The sequence below is a fragment of the Carassius auratus genome, chromosome 9, assembly GCF_003368295.1.
Source record: "Carassius auratus strain Wakin chromosome 9, ASM336829v1, whole genome shotgun sequence".
Lineage (NCBI taxonomy): Eukaryota > Metazoa > Chordata > Actinopteri > Cypriniformes > Cyprinidae > Carassius > Carassius auratus.
The window spans coordinates 573812-600254 of NC_039251.1; the positions used below are offsets into that span (position 1 = coordinate 573812).

General features: G+C 47.3%; 1 pseudogene; it reads left to right on the forward strand.

Annotated features, from left to right (window-relative positions):
- LOC113109268 (calmodulin-like protein 11) overlaps positions 1–22281 on the forward strand; it is a 38659-nt pseudogene extending 16378 nt beyond the window's left edge.
- The last annotated feature ends 4162 nt before the right edge of the window (positions 22282–26443 follow it).

Here is a 26443-nt window from a genome sequence, read left to right on the forward strand (position 1 = left end):
GACTGCCCACCTGATGGCCAGGGCTTCCTTCTCCACGGCGGCGTATTTCCTCTCGGCGGGGGACAGCTTCCTGCTGATGTAGATGATCGGATGCTCCTCACCTTCCTGAATTTGGGAGAGGACCGCTCCTAGTCCTGTGTCGGAAGCATCCGTCTGCAGCAGGAAGGGGCAGCTAAAGTCCGGGGCGCGGAGTACCGGCGAGGACGTGAGTGCTGCTTTCACCTGGGAGAAGGCTTCTTCCGCCGACGGGGTCCAGCATACTTTCTCCGGCTGCCCCTTCCTGGTCAGGTCTGTCAGGGGGGCGGCTAAAGAGGAGAAGTTGGGGATAAAACAACGATAATAACCCGCCAACCCCAAGAAGGCTCGTACCTGGGTCTTTGTCTCCGGTCTTGGTGCGGCGTGGATGGCCTCAACTTTCTTGTCTTGCGGCCGGATGAGTCCTCGGCCGACTTGATAGCCCAGGTACTTGGCCTCAGAGAGGGCTAGGTGGCATTTTCGGGGGTTGGCGGTAAGTCCAGCCCGCCGGAGCTCCGAGAGCACCCTCCGCAGACGATCCAGATGTTCGTCCCACGCCTCGGAGTGGACCACGACGTCATCCAGGTAGGCGGCCGCGTAAGCTTGGTGAGGCCGCAGGAGGATGTCCATCATCCGCTGGAACGTCGCGGGGGCCCCATGTAGGCCGAAGGGAAGGGTCCGGTACTGCCAGTGACCACTGGGGGTGGAGAAGGCGGTTTTCGGCTTGGCGGCCTCGGAGAGCGGTACCTGCCAATAGCCCTTGGTTAGGTCTAGGGTGCTGATATACCGGGCCCTTCCTAGCCGGTCCAGCAGTTCGTCCACCTGAGGCATGGGGTACCCGTCGAATTCGGAGACTTCGTTCAGGCGGCGGAAGTCGTTACAAAAGCGGAGGGTGCCATCCGGCTTTGGGACCATCACAATGGGGCTGGACCACGGACTCCGGGATGGTTCTATTACCCCCAACTTTAGCATCTGTTGGACCTCTTCCTCAATAGCCTGCCGACGAGCCTCCGGGACTCGGTAGGGCCGTTGCCTAACGACGACTCCTGGGGGCGTCCGGATATGGTGTTGAAGCACGTTGGTCTGCCCGGGCTGAGAGGAGAACACATCCTGGAACTGACTGACCAGGTGCTGCAGCTCCGTCTTCTGGGCAGCCGAAAGGTGGGGGTTGATATCCACAACCACGGGCTCGGTGAGGCTTAGGGCAGCTACTTGGTCCCGGGTCCCCACCCATTTCTTTAGGAGGTTGACGTGGTAGAGTTGCTCCGCCTGCCGTCGTCCCGGCTGTCTCAGGCGGTAAGTGACCGGTCCAACCCTCTCGACGACCGAGTAGGGCCCCTTCCAGGAGGCCAGAAATTTGCAGGCGGAGCTGGGGACCAGGACCATGACGCGGTCTCCCGGTTGGAACTCCCGTGGCTGGGCTGTCCGGTCATAATGACGTTGCTGCGCTTGTTGGGCCCTGGTGAGGTGTTCCCGGACTAACGGCATCACTCGGTCGATCCGTTCCCTCATTTGCCGGACATGTTCGATGACGGTACGATGCGGGGCCGGCTGCTGCTCCCACGCTTCCCGGGCCACGTCCAAGAGGCCCCGGGGTTGACGGCCAAACAGGAGCTCGAAGGGGGTGAAGCCAGTTGAGGCCTGGGGAACTTCGCGGATCCCGAAGAGCACGTAGGGGATCATGAGGTCCCAATCCCGCTTGTCCTCCGCCGCCACACGTCTGAGCATTTGCTTGAGGGTCTGGTTAAATCTCTCTACGAGGCCATCAGTCTGGGGGTGATAAACAGTGGTCCTCAACTGCTTCACCCGCAGCAGCCGACAGAGGTCAGCCATTAGCCGGGACATAAAGGGGGTTCCCTGGTCAGTCAGGATCTCTGAGGGGAGGCCGACTCGGCTGGCCAGCAGAAACAGCTCCTGGGCGATGGACTTTGCGGTGGCCTTCCGCAGGGGGACTGCTTCTGGGTACCGGGTGGCATAGTCGACGATGACCAGGATGTGCTCATGCCCTCGGGCAGACTTCGGCAACGGCCCCACTATGTCCATTCCAATCCGCTCGAAGGGCACCTCGATGATAGGCAGCGGGATGAGCGGGCTGGGGGGAGGAGTCCGGGGCGACGTGGCCTGACAGGTCGGGCAGGCCTGGCAGAACCGCTTTACCTCGGCGTCCAGGCCCGGCCAATGGAAACGGTCGCGGATGCGTTGGGCAGTATTGGCTGCCGCGAGGTGTCCTGCCATGGGGTGGGAATGGGCCAGCTCCAGAATGGTCTCGGTCTTGGCACGAGGCACAACTAGTAACTTTTTCTCCTCCCCCCTACGCTGGGCGACACAATACAGCAGGCCATTCTCTACGACAAAATGTGGGAGAGGGTGGGGTCGGGGGAGGACGTCCTCTCCATCCACGACCCGCACCTGGCTCCAACAGTGCTTGAGTCGGTCGTCCTCCCGCTGTTCCTTGGCGAAAGAGCCCCCTCCAGCGGCCTGTTGGTAGACATCATAAAACAGATTAGTAGATTGGGAGGGGGCCTCACCTTCTCTCCCACTGTCGGAGACGAGCAGGGCCGGTCGGCGGCGGGGTCCAGGCGGCCGCCTCGGTCTTCGACGGTTCCCCTTGGGGCTGGCAGGCTGGGTAGCGGCGGACAGCAGCTTCTCGAAGCCGGGCCAATCCCTTCCAAGCAGTACGGCCACTGGCAGGTCCTTCACCAGGCCTACCTCCACTGGCCAGGTGCCTTGGGGGGACGAAATGACCATTTCACGGGCCGGTACTTGACGAGTGTCTCCGTGCACACAGGTAATCGGTAGGAAGTTCTTCCGGCCGCTTCGCGGGGCGCACAGCCGCGCCTGGATGAGGGTGACCGCACTGCCTGAGTCCAACAGGGCCCGGTACCGTCTTCCATCCACCTTCACATCTGCTTCGGGGGCTCCCGCCGGCACCCGTTGGTGAAGGATGCAGCCTGCCAGCCAGGCTCGCGGAGGCGACGGTGGTTCGGCACTTGGCATGGGCTCATCTCGCGGTGGGGGAACCGTCGGCCTGCTGACGGGTCGCGCGGTGCCTTCGAGCGGGCGTCGCTCCTGGACCACCCTCCGGGGGAATGGCGGCAGCCGGTCCCCTGCCCCGCTGGGATGAACGGCATCCGCCAGCTCGATCGCCTCCACTAGTTCCCGGACGTCACGTGGGTCCCTCATGCCGACGGCCTGTCGGTGGGCGCGAGGTAGTGCGCGCAGGAGGCGATCGACCACCACTCGTTCCGCTACCTGTGTTGGTGTGGGGTTTCCTGCCAACAGCCAGTGCTGGGCGAGGCGGCTGAGTTCGGCTGCCTGGGCACGGGCTGGCACCCGGGGCTTGTATTCCCACTCGTGGAACTGCTGGGCGGCACTTACAGGGGAGAGGCCCAGCCTCGCCAGGATCTCTCGCTTCACTTCGACATACCTGTCGGCACTCGTCAGGGGGAGCGAGAAGTAAGCCCTCTGTGCTTCACCGGTGAGTAGGGGTGCCAGCGCACATGCCCACTCGTCCTCTGGCCATCCCTCTCGGTGGGCAGTGTTTTCGAAGACCTGAAGGAAGGCTTCCACATCGTCATCGGCCGTCATCTTGGGCAACAGACGGGTGGCTTGTGCCCGAGGCTCAGGTAGCGGAACGCGCTGGGCCGCGGCCGCCCGGACGGCGGCGAGTTCATCCTCCGTCCTGCCCAGGCGAGTGGCGAGGTGTTCCGCTATTTGCTGCTGGCGGATGCTAACCTCAGCGAGGCGTTGTAAGACGTCCTCCATCGCGGGGCCGCGCGTGCCGCCTTCCGTGGTGCTGCTGACAGAAAGCAAAAAAAAATTAGGAGTTGGGGCGGTGACCTTGTCGGTGATTCCTCACTGTTCTGCCCGCATTCTCCACCACTGTCACGGGGTGAAGAACCACTCGACAAGAGGTACGTGAAATCAAAAACCCCGGAGGGTGGGTTTATTGAAAAGTGAAGGGTGCCTGGTGAAGTGTCCTGATCTGCTTTCCGCTGGTTGGTGCTCCCCGTGTGCTCTCCGTGCTCCTCTGTGCCAATCAAGGGGAAAGTGGGTGTCCAGACGTGCTCCAAAGGGTGTGGGCTGTCGGTCACTCGCTGCTTTCTGTGGGGATAGGAGAGAGGGGTTAGTCCAGCTTTGTGTTCTGTTTGAGAACCTCTTCTCAGTGCAACATGTGCTGCTTTTCAGTGTGCTGGCTGATGGGGAGCAGCTGTGACCGATCAGCCGGTGACGAGGACGCAGGTGCAGGTGTTTTGGTTTGGTTTCCAGGGCGACGCTGATTCCTCTGGGAGTGCTCGTCACATCCCCCCCCCCCCTAAGCGTCGTTCTGGTCCTGCGAAGACATGTAGAAAGTAGGGGTGAGATTAGGGGAGGGTGGGGAATGACCCCTGACAGACCTGCATAAGCTGTCCAGATCCGGGAGAGGCCATCGGCGTTCGCGTTGGCGGCCCCAGCTCGATGGCGGACTTCGAAGTGGAAGTCCTGGAGCGCTAGGAACCAGCGAGTCACCCTGGCGTTGGTGTCCTTGGCGCGGGCCATCCACTGTAGGGGCGCGTGGTCGGTTACCAGGGTGAACTTGCGGCCCAGGAGGTAGTACCGGAGCTCCAGGACTGCCCACCTGATGGCCAGGGCTTCCTTCTCCACGGCGGCGTATTTCCTCTCGGCGGGGGACAGCTTCCTGCTGATGTAGATGATCGGATGCTCCTCACCTTCCTGAATTTGGGAGAGGACCGCTCCTAGTCCTGTGTCGGAAGCATCCGTCTGCAGCAGGAAGGGGCAGCTAAAGTCCGGGGCGCGGAGTACCGGCGAGGACGTGAGTGCTGCTTTCACCTGGGAGAAGGCTTCTTCCGCCGACGGGGTCCAGCATACTTTCTCCGGCTGCCCCTTCCTGGTCAGGTCTGTCAGGGGGGCGGCTAAAGAGGAGAAGTTGGGGATAAAACAACGATAATAACCCGCCAACCCCAAGAAGGCTCGTACCTGGGTCTTTGTCTCCGGTCTTGGTGCGGCGTGGATGGCCTCAACTTTCTTGTCTTGCGGCCGGATGAGTCCTCGGCCGACTTGATAGCCCAGGTACTTGGCCTCAGAGAGGGCTAGGTGGCATTTTCGGGGGTTGGCGGTAAGTCCAGCCCGCCGGAGCTCCGAGAGCACCCTCCGCAGACGATCCAGATGTTCGTCCCACGCCTCGGAGTGGACCACGACGTCATCCAGGTAGGCGGCCGCGTAAGCTTGGTGAGGCCGCAGGAGGATGTCCATCATCCGCTGGAACGTCGCGGGGGCCCCATGTAGGCCGAAGGGAAGGGTCCGGTACTGCCAGTGACCACTGGGGGTGGAGAAGGCGGTTTTCGGCTTGGCGGCCTCGGAGAGCGGTACCTGCCAATAGCCCTTGGTTAGGTCTAGGGTGCTGATATACCGGGCCCTTCCTAGCCGGTCCAGCAGTTCGTCCACCTGAGGCATGGGGTACCCGTCGAATTCGGAGACTTCGTTCAGGCGGCGGAAGTCGTTACAAAAGCGGAGGGTGCCATCCGGCTTTGGGACCATCACAATGGGGCTGGACCACGGACTCCGGGATGGTTCTATTACCCCCAACTTTAGCATCTGTTGGACCTCTTCCTCAATAGCCTGCCGACGAGCCTCCGGGACTCGGTAGGGCCGTTGCCTAACGACGACTCCTGGGGGCGTCCGGATATGGTGTTGAAGCACGTTGGTCTGCCCGGGCTGAGAGGAGAACACATCCTGGAACTGACTGACCAGGTGCTGCAGCTCCGTCTTCTGGGCAGCCGAAAGGTGGGGGTTGATATCCACAACCACGGGCTCGGTGAGGCTTAGGGCAGCTACTTGGTCCCGGGTCCCCACCCATTTCTTTAGGAGGTTGACGTGGTAGAGTTGCTCCGCCTGCCGTCGTCCCGGCTGTCTCAGGCGGTAAGTGACCGGTCCAACCCTCTCGACGACCGAGTAGGGCCCCTTCCAGGAGGCCAGAAATTTGCAGGCGGAGCTGGGGACCAGGACCATGACGCGGTCTCCCAGTTGGAACTCCCGTGGCTGGGCTGTCCGGTCATAATGACGTTGCTGCGCTTGTTGGGCCCTGGTGAGGTGTTCCCGGACTAACGGCATCACTCGGTCGATCCGTTCCCTCATTTGCCGGACATGTTCGATGACGGTACGATGCGGGGCCGGCTGCTGCTCCCACGCTTCCCGGGCCACGTCCAAGAGGCCCCGGGGTTGACGGCCAAACAGGAGCTCGAAGGGGGTGAAGCCAGTTGAGGCCTGGGGAACTTCGCGGATCCCGAAGAGCACGTAGGGGATCATGAGGTCCCAATCCCGCTTGTCCTCCGCCGCCACACGTCTGAGCATTTGCTTGAGGGTCTGGTTAAATCTCTCTACGAGGCCATCAGTCTGGGGGTGATAAACAGTGGTCCTCAACTGCTTCACCCGCAGCAGCCGACAGAGGTCAGCCATTAGCCGGGACATAAAGGGGGTTCCCTGGTCAGTCAGGATCTCTGAGGGGAGGCCGACTCGGCTGGCCAGCAGAAACAGCTCCTGGGCGATGGACTTTGCGGTGGCCTTCCGCAGGGGGACTGCTTCTGGGTACCGGGTGGCATAGTCGACGATGACCAGGATGTGCTCATGCCCTCGGGCAGACTTCGGCAACGGCCCCACTATGTCCATTCCAATCCGCTCGAAGGGCACCTCGATGATAGGCAGCGGGATGAGCGGGCTGGGGGGAGGAGTCCGGGGCGACGTGGCCTGACAGGTCGGGCAGGCCTGGCAGAACCGCTTTACCTCGGCGTCCAGGCCCGGCCAATGGAAACGGTCGCGGATGCGTTGGGCAGTATTGGCTGCCGCGAGGTGTCCTGCCATGGGGTGGGAATGGGCCAGCTCCAGAATGGTCTCGGTCTTGGCACGAGGCACAACTAGTAACTTTTTCTCCTCCCCCCTACGCTGGGCGACACAATACAGCAGGCCATTCTCTACGACAAAATGTGGGAGAGGGTGGGGTCGGGGGAGGACGTCCTCTCCATCCACGACCCGCACCTGGCTCCAACAGTGCTTGAGTCGGTCGTCCTCCCGCTGTTCCTTGGCGAAAGAGCCCCCTCCAGCGGCCTGTTGGTAGACATCATAAAACAGATTAGTAGATTGGGAGGGGGCCTCACCTTCTCTCCCACTGTCGGAGACGAGCAGGGCCGGTCGGCGGCAGGGTCCAGGCGGCCGCCTCGGTCTTCGACGGTTCCCCTTGGGGCTGGCAGGCTGGGTAGCGGCGGACAGCAGCTTCTCGAAGCCGGGCCAATCCCTTCCAAGCAGTACGGCCACTGGCAGGTCCTTCACCAGGCCTACCTCCACTGGCCAGGTGCCTTGGGGGGACGAAATGACCATTTCACGGGCCGGTACTTGACGAGTGTCTCCGTGCACACAGGTAATCGGTAGGAAGTTCTTCCGGCCGCTTCGCGGGGCGCACAGCCGCGCCTGGATGAGGGTGACCGCACTGCCTGAGTCCAACAGGGCCCGGTACCGTCTTCCATCCACCTTCACATCTGCTTCGGGGGCTCCCGCCGGCACCCGTTGGTGAAGGATGCAGGCTGCCAGCCAGGCTCGCGGAGGCGACGGTGGTTCGGCACTTGGCATGGGCTCATCTCGCGGTGGGGGAACCGTCGGCCTGCTGACGGGTCGCGCGGTGCCTTCGAGCGGGCGTCGCTCCTGGACCACCCTCCGGGGGAATGGCGGCAGCCGGTCCCCTGCCCCGCTGGGATGAACGGCATCCGCCAGCTCGATCGCCTCCACTAGTTCCCGGACGTCACGTGGGTCCCTCATGCCGACGGCCTGTCGGTGGGCGCGAGGTAGTGCGCGCAGGAGGCGATCGACCACCACTCGTTCCGCTACCTGTGTTGGTGTGGGGTTTCCTGCCAACAGCCAGTGCTGGGCGAGGCGGCTGAGTTCGGCTGCCTGGGCACGGGCTGGCACCCGGGGCTTGTATTCCCACTCGTGGAACTGCTGGGCGGCACTTACAGGGGAGAGGCCCAGCCTCGCCAGGATCTCTCGCTTCACTTCGACATACCTGTCGGCACTCGTCAGGGGGAGCGAGAAGTAAGCCCTCTGTGCTTCACCGGTGAGTAGGGGTGCCAGCGCACATGCCCACTCGTCCTCTGGCCATCCCTCTCGGTGGGCAGTGTTTTCGAAGACCTGAAGGAAGGCTTCCACATCGTCATCGGCCGTCATCTTGGGCAACAGACGGGTGGCTTGTGCCCGAGGCTCAGGTAGCGGAACGCGCTGGGCCGCGGCCGCCCGGACGGCGGCGAGTTCATCCTCCGTCCTGCCCAGGCGAGTGGCGAGGTGTTCCGCTATTTGCTGCTGGCGGATGCTAACCTCAGCGAGGCGTTGTAAGACGTCCTCCATCGCGGGGCCGCGCGTGCCGCCTTCCGTGGTGCTGCTGACAGAAAGCAAAAAAAATTAGGAGTTGGGGCGGTGACCTTGTCGGTGATTCCTCACTGTTCTGCCCGCATTCTCCACCACTGTCACGGGGTGAAGAACCACTCGACAAGAGGTACGTGAAATCAAAAACCCCGGAGGGTGGGTTTATTGAAAAGTGAAGGGTGCCTGGTGAAGTGTCCTGATCTGCTTTCCGCTGGTTGGTGCTCCCCGTGTGCTCTCCGTGCTCCTCTGTGCCAATCAAGGGGAAAGTGGGTGTCCAGACGTGCTCCAAAGGGTGTGGGCTGTCGGTCACTCGCTGCTTTCTGTGGGGATAGGAGAGAGGGGTTAGTCCAGCTTTGCGTTCTGTTTGAGAACCTCTTCTCAGTGCAACATGTGCTGCTTTTCAGTGTGCTGGCTGATGGGGAGCAGCTGTGACCGATCAGCCGGTGACGAGGACGTGCAGGTGTTTTGGTTTGGTTTCCAGGGCGACGCTGATTCCTCTGGGAGTGCTCGTCACAGTCTTCACTGATCTCTCTGAGATGTACATGAGACTGTGAATCTGGAAGGAACACCCGATGCATATTTATGTATCACACCAGTCTGGTGATTTGTGTTGGATCCAGCATGGGACAATAGACAGTAATTTACTTAACAGCTGCTTACTTAAGCAGCTGTCTCATGAGTTAGCTCTGTCGGATTACCCATCCGTTTTTATGCAACCTCATATCATGTCCTTTATCTGCGGTTTGTTATTTTTAACTCCAGAGTACCTTTATCTGCTGTGTGTTATCCTCATTACTCAAATCTAAACCGTGTCTTTGGATGAAATATGGGTTTAGACTAAAGAAAACATGTTGCTAATTATAACACAACTTTTAAATATCAAATACGCAAATGTAATACATGTACATATATAAAATTTCCAGATGAAGTAACACATATCTAAAGTATATGTGTGTGTGTATATATATATATATATATATAAAGATAGGTTGCACTTTATTTTGATGGTCCCTTTAAAACATTCTGTTGATTATAAGTATAAATATATATACAGATTTGCTTTATTCAACATCAAGAAGATCAGGCCGTTCTTTCTTTTGGAACATGCTGCACAACTCCTTGTTCAAGCTCTTGTTCTGGACTATTGCAAAGCTGTGTTGGCAGGTCTTCCAGTCAGTTCTATCAAACCTTTACAATTAATCTAGAAGGCGGCAGCAAGATTAATTTTTAATGAGCCGAAAAGAATACACGTCACACCTCTGTTTATCAGTTTGCACTGGCTACCAATAGCTGCTTGCATAAAATTCAAGGCATTGATGTTTGCCCTTTAAATTCATTACTTCAGACTTATGTGCCGTCTAGAAGCTTGCATTCTGCAAGTGAACGTCGCTTGATGGTGTAATCCCAAAGAAGCACAAAGTCACTTTTACGGACATTTTAATTAAATGTTCCTCCTGGTGGAATGACCTCCCCAACTCAGTCCTTGGTCATCTTCAAAAATCTGCTTAATACCCATCTCTTCCATCTTTATTTGACCCTCTAACTTTAGCACTCACTATTCTAATTCTATTCTTTAAAAAAACTACCTTTCTAAATCTTTTGTATTCATTTTTCTTTTCATTTATTATATAATTATGAAAAATAAAAAAGACCTCTAACACTAGCTTTATCTATTCTTTTTCTATTATATCTGTTTTCTTTGTATTTATTATATTATTCAAAAGCCCTTGCTACGTGTTCTGCTTTTAAGCTGAGACTTGTTATAGCACTTATATGTCATTGCTCTTTTGTTGTTTTTGATTGCTTCCATTGTCCTCATTTGTAAGTAACTTTGGATAAAAGCGTCAGCTAAATTAAATATATATATAGCCCTCACAAATATGTGTTTATGTGTGTCATGTACATGTACAACCATCCTAAAACATGTCAATACATTTGGTATTATATAAGTAGATATAAAATATAGACATGCTGTTTTATTGTATTCATTCATTCATTCATTCATTCATTTATTTATTTATTTACAATGGTGTTTTACTTATTGCCTTTATTGTGATAAGATAGTATAGACAGACAGGAACTCATACCCATGACAGACATATTTTGGTAAACATTTATTTAAAGAATTTTAAGTTCCTGGTTAAGGAACAGTCCTTTCTGTACAATCCTACTCAAAGTATGTAGCAAAAATCTGCATGATTAGGGACTTCAGTTATGAGCAAACAATGAACAACCTCAAGTGTGATACAAGACTTTATTAACTACATAAACACTTAAACTAGTCTAACATACACACACACAAACTCACATACAGTTGGCATAGGAAAAAGGGGTTAAAGCTTAAGTAGTAAAGAGAAGAGAAATAAAATCATGAAGTTATGGTACAATTTGATATTCAGCAGAAACATCAGTTTCTTAGCTCAAACACACCTTTGTAAAATGTGCATATGATACCTAATGTATAAGTTAATAAGACTAAGTTTGATACTTGCATGTCTCCAATGTTTGAAAAAGAGTCCTGATGCACTTTGGGGCTCAAGTCGGTCTCTGCTGAAGTGAATTTATTAGAGTTCGAATCAGAGGATCTTGATGAATGAATAGTCAAGGCCAAAGCCTGGCACAAGCTTAGTGTGGTTTTAAAGGCTCTTACCTCAGCATCTTCTCCTGGAATTCTTGAATCTAGAAGGACTGCCCTGATCTGGTGATCAGTGATCTATATGTAGAGAGAGAGAGAGATTTATAGAGAGAAAGACTTATTTATCCTTTCGAAAATTTGTTCTACACCATACAGTACGTCTGATACATTTATACATAAGACAACAAGACAGTTGACAAGACAGATTTCAAAACAAAATATACAGCAAAATGTTCCTCTCCCCAAACACCCCCATCCTACCACACCCCCACACATACCCACCATCAGGACAGAAGACTCAAACCCCACTACACATAACTAGGATAATAAAGTGCAGTTGTGCATACTGTAACAGTCAAGCTGGAAAGAAAGTGCATGGTGCTATTTAAAGCTATTTTCTTGTTCTTATTCATAAATGTAATGCTAGTTGGAATGAATGACTTACTGGCTTGATTAGTTTTGAAAGAGGGTAGCCTAAACCTCCTCCCTGATTGCAACACCTCATATGCCTGGTGTGACACAAATGAGTGATAAAAAAGTAACATCATATCACTATCCACTCTAAATTGTCTTAGTCTCCGCATAAAATGCAGCCTCTGCAGCCCCTTTTTATAGACGGTGTCAGTATTACTGTTCCATTGCAACTTATTATCTGTTATTGTGCCTAAGTACTCGTACTTGGCTACAATCGCAACATCCTCTTCATTTATAACCAAACACTGATGGGGCTGGCACCCAATTCTGTAATCTATTATTATTTCCTTTGTTTTCTTTATATTTAGATGAAGATAGCTGGACCTAAACCAGTCTGCGAACTGATCCACCCAGGCCCTGTAGTTGGTCTCATCACTATTCAGTATTAACCCCACTATTGCTGTATCATCTGCAAATTTTATTGTAAGATGCTCAGGTGTATTACTTTTACACTCATTAGTGTAAAGAGTGAACAATACTGGTGAGATGACACTGCCTTGTGGGGATTTTGTGTTGGTCATAATGGGGGAGGACACAGCCTCATTTACCTTAACACACTGTGTTATCTCCGTCAGAAAGGACTCAACCCAACTTATTATGTTAGGATTTATCCCTAACTGCCCCAGCCTCTCCATCATTATGTGGGGCCTGATGGTGTTGAAGGCGGAGGAAAAATCTATAAGGAGAACCCGGACATATCGTTTGGTCTTTTCCAGATGGCAATAGATATAATGGAGCATTTACAGAAGGGCATCATCTGTGCTCCGCTTGTTTCTACAGGCAAACTGTAAAGGGTCGATATAACATTGCACATCATTTAGAATATGTCTCAGAACAATTCTCTCTAGGCTCTTCACCACGATTGATGTTAGGGCAACTGGACGATAATCATTTAAATCAGCTGGTCTTGCTACCTTAGGTACTGGTACTTTGAGTGAGGACTTCCAGGCTTTAGGAATGTATTGTGTATCTAATGACTTTTGAAAAACCTGGCAGAAAATGAGGCTAACTTTTTCAAAACCCTACCAATTATTTGATCTGGGCCTGGTGCTTTTTTAGAATCAATTTTATTAAAAACTCTACGCACATCATCTGCTGTAATAGTCGGAGGAGTACCATACTGTAGCTGCTGTCTAATGGCATCACACTCCAGGAGAAAATCTGATGTTTCGAACCGTGCATAAAAACCATTCAGTTCATTTGCAAATGCTTGATCATCTCCATTTCTAAACATTTCTAAAGAATGCTTTCAGCACCTTGTTGAATCAATGCCATGTAGAATTAAGGCAGTTTTGAAGGCGAAAGGGGGTCAAACAAAATATTAGTATGGTGTTCCTAATAATCCTTTAGGTGAGTGTATATTGTGTGTATACAGTATGTGCTGACTCTGTCATGACTATTGACTAATGGATGTCTTCAACAGGTAGAGCAGCTCACCGAAGAGCAGAAAAATTGTATGGTATAATACTATGCAGCAAACAGCATTTGGACTCAGAATGGCCATAAACATTATATGATAAGCTATATGTTCTTTAATGTTCTATAAATTATATAAGACTACACCCTTTTGTTACCTACAGGGCTGTGAAAAAGAAAGTTATAACAATGTAAAATAGTAACGAAAATGAGAAGTGGCCCGCTTTAAGTCCCCACAAACTATTTAAATTGGATTTGAGAGCTGGGGCCTTAGCTATATATATTTGATCTTACTATCATCTCTTTGATATGAACACGTGTGATTCAGAGATTGAGTGTACACAGAAAATGCACACACTCTCTTTCAGATGTGAAATCTATGAATAGTAGATTATCTTGAACTTGCATGAATGGTTTCATGACCTAATGATTGTCATTAACATATAAAAGATCACCAGTCATTGCCAAAATCTTTCATTTAGAATAGCGAGCCACTTTAACAGCTTACATTTCCAAAAACCTGCAGTACTATGGAGCTTATTATATGGTAAAACTAATTGAATTGGTATTGTGTAAATTAAAATTATTGACAAGTGTCATTTAACAAAACCGAATATTATGTGGCATTTAACATAGTTCTGAATTAGATTTTTTGCCCAAATATAATTCAGAACAGTTCAACCCAAATATTTAGTGTGCAGCACATTTTAAGGAGCACTGTTTCCTGATCCGGGGAGAGAAGACTAAAATGCCAGCTCATTTACATATGTAAAGGATTTGTCACTGATGATTCAAACACAAGTGAGTGTAGAGCAGTGTGGTTCTCAATTCCAGTCCTTGCGGCCCCATGCTCTGCACATTTTGTATGTTTCTCTTATGGCTTCAGACGTTTTTTCCGTGTGAAGTGGATGTCACAGGATATTCCACTATGAGTCCAGTTTGAAGCGAATGTATATGTTCCATTCAAAGTGCATTGACGTGTGAATTTAAACTGTATTTATGTACAGAGGTATATGAAGTCACACTTGTAAGTGTGTGAAGACATTTTGCAGAACAAATCCATGAATGAATGTTCCGAAGTGAGGTAAACTTCAACAGTTTTCTTCTGCTCATGGAGTAGGGAGCATGTCAATTGGAACACAGTTCATGCACGGAGCTCACTTCTAACGCGTTGATTATCTGAATCAGGTGTGTTAACAAAGAGAGACATGCAAAATATGCAGAGCTGGGGGGCGCGAGGACTGGAATTGAGAACCACTGGTGTAGAGTAGAGCTTGCTGGATAGCTGGCCAATCAGAGCACACCTCGCTTTATCAGACCGATAAGCTTTGTAAAAAATTATGTGTTTCAGAAAGGCAGGGCATAAAGGAGAAACAATAATGTACAGTATGTGGAAAATAATGTGCTTTTTTAACCTTAAACTGCATAAACACATTTCACAGATTACCCTGTGGATTAACTCTAACCCACATTCAATAAGATCTGAATTTCTGCATATTGAATTTTAGAATATTGAATTTGATATTCCGAATTTCCTCTTCATCTTAAAAACTTGAAGCTGTATTTTTAAAAACTGGATATTTGCAGTCTAATATTTCAGAACAAAAAATTTGCAGTTTGAAAATACATCTATAAATCTATAATAAATCTATAAACTAATATTCGGTTGTGTTAAATTTAAAATGTTTAATATTGCAGTAAAAAAAAAATTAGAACTGTTACATGCCACATAATATTCGGTTCCCTTTCAGTCGGTCACTCTCGACGCCATGTCGGTGACTGACGCAAAATGGGATATCACTTCGATAGACCAATCTATTTCGAGTGTAAACTAAACGAGCCAATGCACATTGGCATGCAATTATTGCATCCAGCTGCCGCTGATCACAGCGTGAGTATAAGAAGGCAACAGGTGCAATGCATACCAGCTTTTCGCTTCGAAGCCAAGCGAGAGTATCTTTCTGATTACCTCAACTGTTGACGGTGAACTACAAGTTCAGCATGCTCTGGGAAGCTTTCTTTGTTGGCGAGACGCATTTCAGTGGCCGTCGTTCCAGCATCGAGTGGATTGCACTCTTCAGGCTGCACCTGTCGTGTTGCAAGCGGCTATCTCCGCTGTGCATCTCAGCACTAAAAGAGCATTTCCTAAGAGAAAATTTCTTCTAAAAGAGCTCCATGGGTGCATCTTTTTAAAGACGACCGTGCCATTTCACCCGTGCGTTTCTGGATGCGGTCGTTATTTGGCACCGGGTGATGGTCACAATCGCTGCCTCACGTCTCTAGGCATCAAGCACGCTGAGGTGGTTTTCATGGATGAGTAATGTTCTCACTGTGGGGACATGACCATCTTGGAGCCAATGCTGCAAACCAGGCTCCGCTACCTTCAGGGGGTGGAGTCCCACTGCCGCGATCTGGGACTCGTTCTGGCGGCCGACAGAAGAGAACCACTTCCGGCAGTAGCAAGGGCGGTTTGAGGGTTACAGTGGTGGCAAACCCCACAGGGAACCAACCCTCTGGCAATCACCACTCCTCTTGCACCTCCGATCCAGTGGAGCAACCCACAGAATACGCTGGGCCCTCTTCAAGGAGCATACCAGCGGTATCCAGTTGGCCTCCCCCCGACCAGATGTCAATCTCAGCTCAGACCTGTTTGCTTCTCCAGAGACCGCTCACTGCCAAGTGAACTCTCGGCACGGACGCACTGGCACACAGCTGGTTGTGGGGCCTATGCAAATATGCATTTCCCCCAGTGAGCCTTCTTGTGCAGACACTGTGCAAAGTCCGGGAGGATGAGGACCAAGTCTTGCTAGTAGCGCCATATTGGCCCACTCGGACCTGGTTCCCCGAACTAGTGCTCCTCGCGACTAGTGCGATTCCACTGAGGAAGGATCTACTGACTCAGAGACGGGGCACCATACACGCACCACATACATTTACATTTACATTTACATTTAATCATTTAGCAGACGCTTTTATCCAAAGCGACTTACAAATGAGAACAATAGAAGCAGTCAGGTCAACAAGAGAACAACAACAGAATACAAGTGCCATGACAAGTCTCAGTTAGTCTAGTATAGAACGCATAGCCAGGTGTATTTAATTTTTTTTTTTTTTTTTTTTTTTTTTTTAATTAAATGAAAAAGACAAGAAGAGGAAAAGTACTGGTGTTAGTAGGTTAAGTGCAGGCGAAAAAGATGAGTCTTTAGATGTTTCTTGAAAGTGAGTAAAGACTCCGCTGTACGAATTGAGATTGGGAGGTCATTCCACCAGCTGGGCACAGTCCAGGAAAAGGTCCGTGAGAGTGATTTTGAATTTCTTTGGGATGGCACCACAAGGCGTTGTTCACTTGCAGAGCGCAAGCTTCTGGAGGGCACATAGGATTTAACCAGTGAGTTTAGGTAAGTTGGTGCCGTGCCAGTGGTTGTCTTGTAGGCAAGCATCAGTACCTTGAATTTGATGCGAGCAGCTACTGGTAGCCAGTGTAACCTGATGAGGAGGGGAGTAACATGAGCTTTTTTTATTGAAGACAACCCTCGCTGCTGCATTCTGGATCATTTGCAGAGGCTTGACAGTACATGCAGGAAGGCCCGCCAGGAGAGCATTACAATAGTCCAGTCTGGAGAGAACAAGAGCTTGGACAAGAAGTTGGGTTGCTTGCTCTGACAGGAAGGGTCTAATCTTCCTAATGTTGTATAAGGCAAACCTGCAGGACCGGGTCGTTGTAGCAATGTGGTCAGTGAAGCTTAACTGATGATCCATCACAACTCCTAGGTTTCTGGCTGTCCTCGAAGGAGTTATGGTTGACGAGCCCAGCTGTATAGAGAAGTTGTGATGAATCAATGGGTTAGCTGGAATCACCAGTAGTTCAGTTTTTGTAAGGTTAAGCTGAAGGTGATGGTCATTCATCCAGCAGGAAATGTCACTCAGACAGGCTGAAATGCGAGCAGCTACCGTCGGGTCATCAGGCTGTAATGAGAAGTAGAGTTGGGTGTCATCAGCATAGCAGTGATAAGAAAAGCCATGCTTCTGAATGACAGATCCTAAAGATGTCATGTAGATGGAGAAGAGAAGTGGTCCAAGTACTGAGCCCTGAGGAACCCCAGTAGCAAGGTGGTGTGACTTTGAAACATCACCCCTCCAAGACACACTGAAGGATCTGTCAGAGAGGTAGGACTTAACCCACAGGAGAGCAGTTCCAGAGATCCCCATCTTTCTGAGGGTGGACAGGAGAATCTGGTGATTAACAGTGTCAAAAGCAGCAGACAGGTCCAGTAAGATGAGTACCGAGGATTTTGAAGCTGCTCTTGCTAGTCGCAGGGCTTCAGTAACCGAGAGCAGAGCAGTCTCAGTTGAGTGGCCACTTTTGAAGCCAGATTGGTTGCTGTCCAGGAGGTTGTTCTGTCCAAGGAACATAGAAAGCTGGTTGAACACAGCCCGCTCAAGTGTCTTTGCAATGAATGGAAGAAGGGATACCGGTCTGTAGTTTTCAAGAAGCGCTGGATTTAGAGATGGTTTCTTGAGCAGTGGGCTTACCCGAGCCTGCTTGAATGCTAAGGGAAATGTTCCAGATTGAAGAGAGGAGTTGATAATGTGAGTAAGTGAAGGTATGACTGAAGAAGAGATCGCTTGAAGGAGGTGAGTGGGGATAGGATCAAGTGGACAAGTAGTAGGATGATTGGACAGGAGAATTTTGGAGACGTCCATCTCTGAGAGTGGGGAGAAGGAGGATAAAGAGTGTGCATCAGTCATTGTGAAGTTTTCCTCAGTCTGTGGTGTGGAGAATTGTTCACTGATGGATCTCGTCTTATTTGTGAAGAAAGTTGCAAAGTCGTCCGCTGTAAGAGTCGATGGAGGAGGTGGAGGCGGCGGATTAAGAAGAGAAGAGAAAGTCTTGAATAGTGTCCGAGCGTCACAGCAGCTGTTAATTTTGTTGTGGTAGTAGGATGTTTTAGCTGTTAAGACCTTTGCAGAGAAGGAAGAGAGGAGTGATTGATACACACTGAGGTCCGTAGAGTTTTTAGATTTCTGCCATTTCCTCTCTGCAGCCCTGAGTTTAGAGCGATGTTCACGGAGAACCTCGGACAGCCAGGGGGCAGATGGGGCAGTGCGTGCTGGTCTAGACAACAGTGGGCAAAAGTTGTCCAAGCAAGATGTTAAAGTGGAGCAAAGAGTGTCCGTAGCACTGTTCGTGTCCAGAGCAGAAAACTGAGAGAATGGTGGAAGAGAGGATGAAACCACAGCAGATAGGCGAGATGGAGAGAGTGAGCGTAGGTTCCGTCGAAAGGTGACCTGCGTTGGAGTGTATGCCACTTCAGGAGTAAGTGCTAGGTTAGCAGTAATGAGGAAGTGGTCTGAGGTGTGCAGTGGAGCAACTGAAGAGGTGTCCACAGAGCAACCACGCGTGTAGATGAGGTCAAGTTGGTTGCCCGATTTGTGAGTCGCTGTAGTGGACATGAGCTTGAGATCAAATGAGGTGAGCAGAGTTTTGAAGTCAGCAGCCTGGGGTTTATGTAAGTGGATGTTGAAGTCGCCAAGCAGTACCAGAGGAGTACCATCTTCAGGAAAGTTTGATAGCAGCACATCCAACTCCTCCAAGAAGTTTCCCAGTTGACCTGGAGGACGATAAATGACCACAAAGTGGATTTTAACAGGGTGGGTTACAGTAATGGCATGTGATTCAAATGAACCAGTACCTGTAGGTGATGGCTGAAGTTCAAATTTCCATTCTTTGGATATAAGGAGACCCGTACCTCCACCCCTCCCAGTGGTACGAGGAGTGTGGGAACAAGTGAAATTAGTAGAGAGGGCTGCAGGGGTGGCAGTATCTTCAGGTTTGATCCAAGTCTCTGTCAGTGCCATGAGGTTGAGACCGGAATGGGTAGCAATAGAGGAAATGAAATCTGCTTTGTTAACTGCAGAATGGCAGTTCCAGAGACCAACTGGAATAGAGAGCATAGTAGTAGAGGTCAGAGGGACATGGCGTAGGTTTGTCAGACAGGCCTTCCTGCAACGTACATAGCATGCTCTCCGAGTGTTAGTAGTGATAGTAGAGATCTGAAAGCACATAGTGACTACAAGTGTAAGATATATTTGAGAGCAAACTATACAAAGAGTGCAAAAAAAAAAGAGAGAAAAGCAATACTCAGGTGCCCTGTCGGTGTCCTTGCTCGGTGGAGTCGCGCAGGTAGAGTCGATTGTCTTTACACTCGTCGGTCTTCACACGAGGAGGGTTCACACGAGGGTTGCCGCGACCGCTGCCGCGGTGAAACCTACAAGACACGCTTACGCCTTGAAGTGGAACCTGTTCATCAAGTAGTGTTCTTCTCGCCAACAAGACCCTCGAAGATGCCCGATTGCGGTCGTGCTTTCCTTTCTTCAGCAAGGGCTGGAGCTAAGACTGTCTCCCTAATAGCCCTTTTCAGTTGATAATTCATGCCTAGAGTTTGGGCCGGCTGACTCCCAGGTAATCCTGAGGCCCGGCTACGTGCCCAGCGTTTCCACTACACCCTTCAAAGACCAAGTGGTGAACCGGCAAGCTCTGCCCCTGGAGGAGGCAGACCCAGCCATGGCTTTGGTCTTTCCCGTCCGAGCATTGAGATGCTACGTAGACCAGACACAAAGCTTCAGGACCTCAGACCAGCTCTTTGTCTGTTACGGAGGCTCGCAGAATGGGAATGCTGTCTCTAAGCAGAGGATGGCCCACTGGATTGTGGATGCCATAACCCTGGCTTATCAGGCACAGGGTGTGCCCTGCCCGTTCAGGTTGCGAGCTCACTCAACTAGAAGTGTTGCATCCTCCTGGGCGCTGGCTCGTGGCGCCTCACTGACAGATATTTGTAGAGCTGTGGGCTGGGCGCTCGCTAGGTTCTATAGCCTTCGTGTGGAGCCGGTATCCTCCTCTGTTTTCACCTCAAATGGGTAGTGGCACAGAGAGGCGCTGGCTAGGGTCGGTTTGGCAAAACTGCTCCAGAGTGTCCGTACTGTAGACCCTGTTGAGATACTCCATCACCCTAGGCAGTGGCGGAATGTCCGGCACCAGGCCTTCAAGATGAATCCGAGAAAACCATGGAAGGCTGGGTTCCATATTGAGACCTAAGCGGTACTCGTATATGTATAGTCCACGGTATAACCTTAGAGCACGTGTTTCCCCAGGAGGGTTTTAATCACCTCAGATTTCTACCTCTGGGCTATTCCTGATCAGGTAAATCTTAAACTGCATGCTCATGCCAGAAAACTGCTTTCTACAGAATTTACTACAGAATTTTTAAATACTGAATTTGATATTCCGAATTTCCTCTTCATCTTGAAAACTTGAAGCTGTATTTTTAAAAACTGGATATTTGCAGTCGGATATTTCAGAACAAAAAAATTGCTGTTTTAAAATACATGTCTATAAGCTAATATACAGTTGTGCTCAATTTAAAATGTTTAAAATTCAAACGGGTTAAATCTAGAATTTATTATCCTCATGTTTGTGGTCTATCACATTTTGAAGATCTTATAAAATCTTTTTGTGTGTACCCAGCATAGGATAAAATCTGTGCATACACACGCTTTATTAATGAGGCCCCTGGATTTTACATTGACCATTCCAAGTCATTCGTTTGTGGTTTTGCATTATTTGGGTCATTTTGTTGAAAGGTCCACTTGCTTACCACTTAACTTTTTAACAGATGGCCTCATGTCATCCTCAAGCACTCTTCGATGTAATGTAGAATTCATAGTTTATATTATGATAGCACGTTTGCCAGTCTCAAAGGCAAAATACCCACAGATAATTATAATACTCTGGTAATGATTCACAGTTGGTAAGAGTTGGTTCTTTTTTTTTTCTTTTTTTTTTTTTTCTTTTTTTTTTTTAAGCAGAGTGTTTTTTACCAAATGTGCTGTTCTACATTGACTCACCTGTCCATAATACATTAAATTAGAAGTTAATTTTGGTATTGGACAGTGTCTTTTTTTGTGTGTGTGCAGCCTCTTTCTAATGTTTAATTAAATAACATTTGTTGTGAAGAGCTGCCTGTACATATTACACTATATGACACCCTGGACTTCTTTCGGACTTCCTGTAGTATTTCACGCTTTGCTTTTAAAGTGAATTTGGTGGGATGGCCCAGCCTGGAACGATTGTTCTGTCAGTTGTTCAAAGCCATCTCCATTCATAGATTATTTTACATACAATGGAATGATAAAATAGTTTTTTCACAGTACTGTATGTTAATAAATTTGAAACATTAGTAACACTGCAGCATTACCAATGAAAAGAAACTGGCGGATTTTAACACCCAACTAATAAAAATAAAAACAATAGACTTTGTGCAATAATGGTTTACTCAATTGACCCACAATAAGAATATTATTAAGTTGTTCATGAGATAGAAACTGTACTGAACTGTACACAACTAACAGCTAAAGATCTGTGTTCGTGTTTTTAGAGTTCCGTGCAGCATTTGATTTTTTCGTTTAGAATGCTGAGGATGGCTGTATTAGCACTAAGGAGCTTGGCAAAGTGTTGAGGATGCTGGGGCAGAACCCCACAACAGAAGAACTCCAAGAGATGATTGATGAGGTGGATGAGGATGGTAAAGTCCAGAACATCCTAAAATTAGTAACGTTCCAGAACCCTAACTTGTAATGAACTACCAAGTAGTAAGTTACATTTTTTACAGACTCGTTTACCATTGATAATAATCTTCATATTTTACTGAATAATATATAGTAATAACTGAAAAACAAAAGGAACATCCCACAGAAAAAAAAAAGAAAAAAAAACTCAAAGTGCAGAATTAAAATGTCTAAAAACTAAATGTTAGTGGAGGTACTGTCATTAAAATAAGTTAATGTTGGTGTACTTATGCAGGCAGTTGTACTGTGGATTTTGAGGAGTTTTTGGTCATGATGGTGAGATGCATGAAAGATGATAGCAAAGGAAAGTCTGAAGAAGAACTGGCAGAACTCTTCCGTATGTTTATTCTTAAGCTGAACTAAGAGAACTGACCTATGGTGGGTCTAGGGGTTTCTGATGGTTTTTGAATATACCTGGATAGGAATTAAGATGGTTACATTGATTTTGAATAATTGAAGCTGATGCTGGAAGCTACAGGTGAAACCATCACTGAAGATGACATTGAGGAACTGATGAGGGACGGAGACAAAAACAATGATGGAAAAATTGATTATGATTGTAAGCAAGCATTATGTTGCATTCAAGTTAAATGGAAGTAAAAAAAAATAAAAAATAAAAACCTTCCAAATGAATCCCGATGTGTCCCTTTTTCATGTATTTCCACTATCCTTCTATTGAGTTCTTGGAGTTCATGAAAGGAGTGGAATAAATAATGAAGAAATGTCTTCCTGGTGATTCTCCCTGGATTGTCAGTACACAAAAGGAGAGTAAATATTCAAGTATGATGAGAAAGATCAACAGAGAGTCCCAGTCCATGATGTATCATTATTGTGCTTATAATTTTCAGGTCAATATTTTCAGAAGATTTTATTATTTTACAAATGTAAACATTTCAAGGCCAAATTTGTGAAATTTTAAGACTTTGTTTGGGTTTAATTTGTCTAAGAATTATAGCCTCTATAGTTATCAGTGACAGTATTCATTGGGTGGTGTGGTATGTTGTAGTAGCTGTTTTGTATGACTGAAGATTCAGTCCCCTAAAAAGCAAGCAAAGAGACATACCACCCTGACCAAGACACTAAACCTCAGGTTACTCCAGGAGGACTTTACCTGTAAAAAGTTAACTTAAAGGCGTCATATGATGCAGTTTCAGATTTTACTTTCTCTTTGGAGTGTTACAAGCTGTTCCTAAATAGATGAAGATCCCTAAAGTTGCAAAGACTAAAGTCTCAAACCCAAAGAGATGTTCTTTTTAAAAATTGAGACTCGTCCACGCCCTCCTAAAATGCCTTGTTTAAACATACCCACGATGTGGGAAGATCTGCATTATGCCGCCAAGATGTTCACACAAAGATAGAAGATAGAACTTTCATTTGCGCTGTTGCCGCCTGCGCTACGTCGTGGAGATGCTGTGTGTTTCCTTGTGAAAGCAAAACTACTTTGTTTGGCCTTCCAAAGGAGGACACAACTTGAAATCTGTGGTTAAGTTGTATTTACAACACTGTTCTGGAGCAGTTCAACCCAAATATTCAGATGTGTCCAGAGCATTTTATGGATGACTGTTTCCTGATGCTGGGAGAGAAGACTAGAATGCTGACTGTTCTGACTCACAGTCTGTAAGTACAATTTTATATGTAAAGAATTGGCCACTGATGATTCAAACGCGAGTTCTGGGCAGTGTAGACCTCGCTTTGCAGACTGATGAGCTTTGTAAAAAACGATGCCTTTCAGAAAGGAGAATGTGGGAAAAAAATGTTTTTTTTAACCTTAAACTGCATTTCATTACACCAAATACACAAAATAATGTTCTTTTTAGCAACATCATATGACCACTTTAAAGTCTATTTAAATAAAAATGTCTGCTATATGACTAAAGTGACATTTTTACTATAAAAAAATAAAATAAAAAATTAATAAAAAAAAGAACAAAGATCTGTACTGTAGAGAGTATTTTACCTTGTGTTATTCAGTCCCCCTCATGCTAATAATTTCAGAGAGACTGTCATGGGCACCATACACTCTATTTTCACATTCTACAGCCTAAGTTGGTCATGGAAAGTGAGAAGGAAACGCGGATAGCTATAGTAACAGAGACAAAATAGTATAGAGACAAACAGAGAAAGGCTTCGGTTCTGGCAGCAAAAGGAAATAAAATATTAATCCTCCTCCTGACATGAGAGAATTTGCGTGTAGGGAGTATACTGAATAGGGTGCATAATAGGGTTAAAATTAGCTTGGGTCATAAATAATGACTGAAGTAGTGCTAACCTGTTCAACACAATTAATAGTTTTCTTTTTTCTTTCTTTGCCTTTTTCAGTGGTGATTAGGGCAACACCTTGTGGTTGCTCCACCTCATTGTTTCACAAATGTTTCCTCTTGATTGCTAGTTTGTCAGGAGTGGGGTGAAATGAAAGAGTAATTTTCAGGTTTATGATATCCTATCTCTAAATGTAAATGGGCTATATTTAAAGGAGTAACCTGGTGATTAAATTAAAGAAAGAGAAACTTAATTTAGCATTTTTGCACAAAACTTCAATGATGAACAATTAAACTGGTTTTCTTTTCAAATATTATTTATTATATAAAGCAGGTAAGAAAAGTGGAGTTGCAAAATAGGCAATATTCTGAGATCCCTGAACATCACTGATTGTATCAAGAAAAAAAAAGTAAAGCGATCCTCTCCTTAGGTCATGTTGAGAATTTAGATTCACTCTGTTGAGAATTTTTTATCAAGCCATACATAGCTTCGGATTCAGTTTAGCATCAATGTTAGTATTTACAATTTAACTGTTTTACAATGAGGATGCAGACGGATGTAAACTATACGGATGCCCACTGCAATACTAATGATAATCTCGCTGTAATGGCAAAATATTGAACATAGCTTTGACATAGCAATGGTGATCGCTGATAGCAATGCCCTCTTTCAAGTCAAGTAATTTGTATAGTGTTTTATACAATACTGTTTGGGTCAATGCAGCTTTACAGTGTTTAATAGTAAAATAGATTGTCCATTGCTGGACCATTTTTGCTTCATAGTAAGGTTCATTATCCTGCTGAAAGAGGCCAGTGTGTGTCAAAGTTCAAGATATTGCCATGGCCTCCAAATTCCCCAGATCTCAAGTAACATATTTAACCTTGCAATCACAGAGAGAGAGGGGAGGCATGGCATTACAGTGAGATTATCAGTTAGTCGCTGATGTTAAGAACACTAGCACTGTGGTGATGTTGAAACTCTGTATCATATTGGAAAGATATACAGATTTATCTGATAGACACAGAAATACAGTCAGTTCTGGGATGTCTATAACTGGTGAAAGTCATACATATCTATTACATAATTTATGTGCGGGCCAGTCTGTTGAAGGTGGATAAATTCTTCCTGCCTGGCCTGTGATCAACTCTTTGCTCCATCTTTGTTAGACCAAAGATGTACAGTAGGGTCTGGACCTCCCATGGCATTACCACTCTCTGAAAAATTATAATAAAATGATTGGACCTCACAAAGAATGAAGAGTTGCCACAGGAACATAATTAACGTCCAATTCATTATCAGACAAGCCTCAAAGACACTAAATATTGTTAACGTTTGTTGAAATTGAAACAGTTTAGAAAGAGAAGAACTGGCTCTCCTGTTGTGGCATTGGCTCTACCACCAAAATTGTGTTTTTCCTTCAATCCCACTACTCATCCTGTACATTTCCCTCATTAGAGAGCATAGCTCTGTTAACTGAAAATAATATTAATGCATTATGGATAGACATGATATCATCATGAACACAAATTTAATTATAGCTGTCAAAGAAGCTGTATCATAACCATAACCACATAAATATTCACAACCAAAAACTGTCAGCTAAAATTACATAATTAACATTTAATTAAATTTCAAAGGTTATGTCTCAATTAGGTTTATTAAACACTGGCAAAATATTCACATTCAAGAGCACCACCAAACCATTACAACAGATCACCTTTTATTAATTAAGCTTTAAGTATAAACCAGACATTTGCCGTGAACATAAAACATTACTCTTGAGAGCTATTTGAGCAAGTGATTCACTACAATAATTGTACACAAAAAAACAATATGTGAAAATGTTTCTGGTACTCTTTTTCCCTAATATTTAATTACAGTGCACAACATGTTTTACTTTAAAACAAAGCCTTAATTTACATATTATGTGGTCAAAACATGTCATTTCTAACAACAACAAAAAAACATCTATGGACAGACTACAGGCCACAGAACTATGTGGGAAACAGCAGAAAAACTAAAAAACTAAAATTGGATGCAAACATGCACACCACCAATAAATAATAATCAAATAATTTACACATATTTACAGTTATAAAATGGTTAGTTCCATTCCTCGATTCTGATTGGTCAGCAGCTGCGTTTTATTCATGATACTGCTTCAATCAACGGTTCTGTGTATCACTAAGAAGCACTTTTAGCAACATAAGAAATCAATAATATCACTTTGAAATAGTTTTATTTATTTTGTATTTCGGCAGAAATAACTGTTATTTATTTATTATTATTATGAGTAGGGGATGAATGGGGGGTGGCATTTAGGAAAAACTGAGGGATTTGTGTTACAGGAGATTTATTAGTTAGAATAACTTCCAGAAAAAAAAAATCCTGATAATTTACTCACCCTCATGACATCCATGATGTTAATGTCGCAAAGAAATTAAGGATTTTGTGTTGAGGATTTTTCTCCATAAAATTTACTTCAGTGAAGGCCAATGGGCTGAAGGTCCAAATTGCTGTTTCAGTGTAGCTTCATATGGCTCTACATGATCTCTGTAATTTCAATCGACCCAGTTTTTACAAAGCGAAAGTGTAAAGAAAGTTAAATGCCCT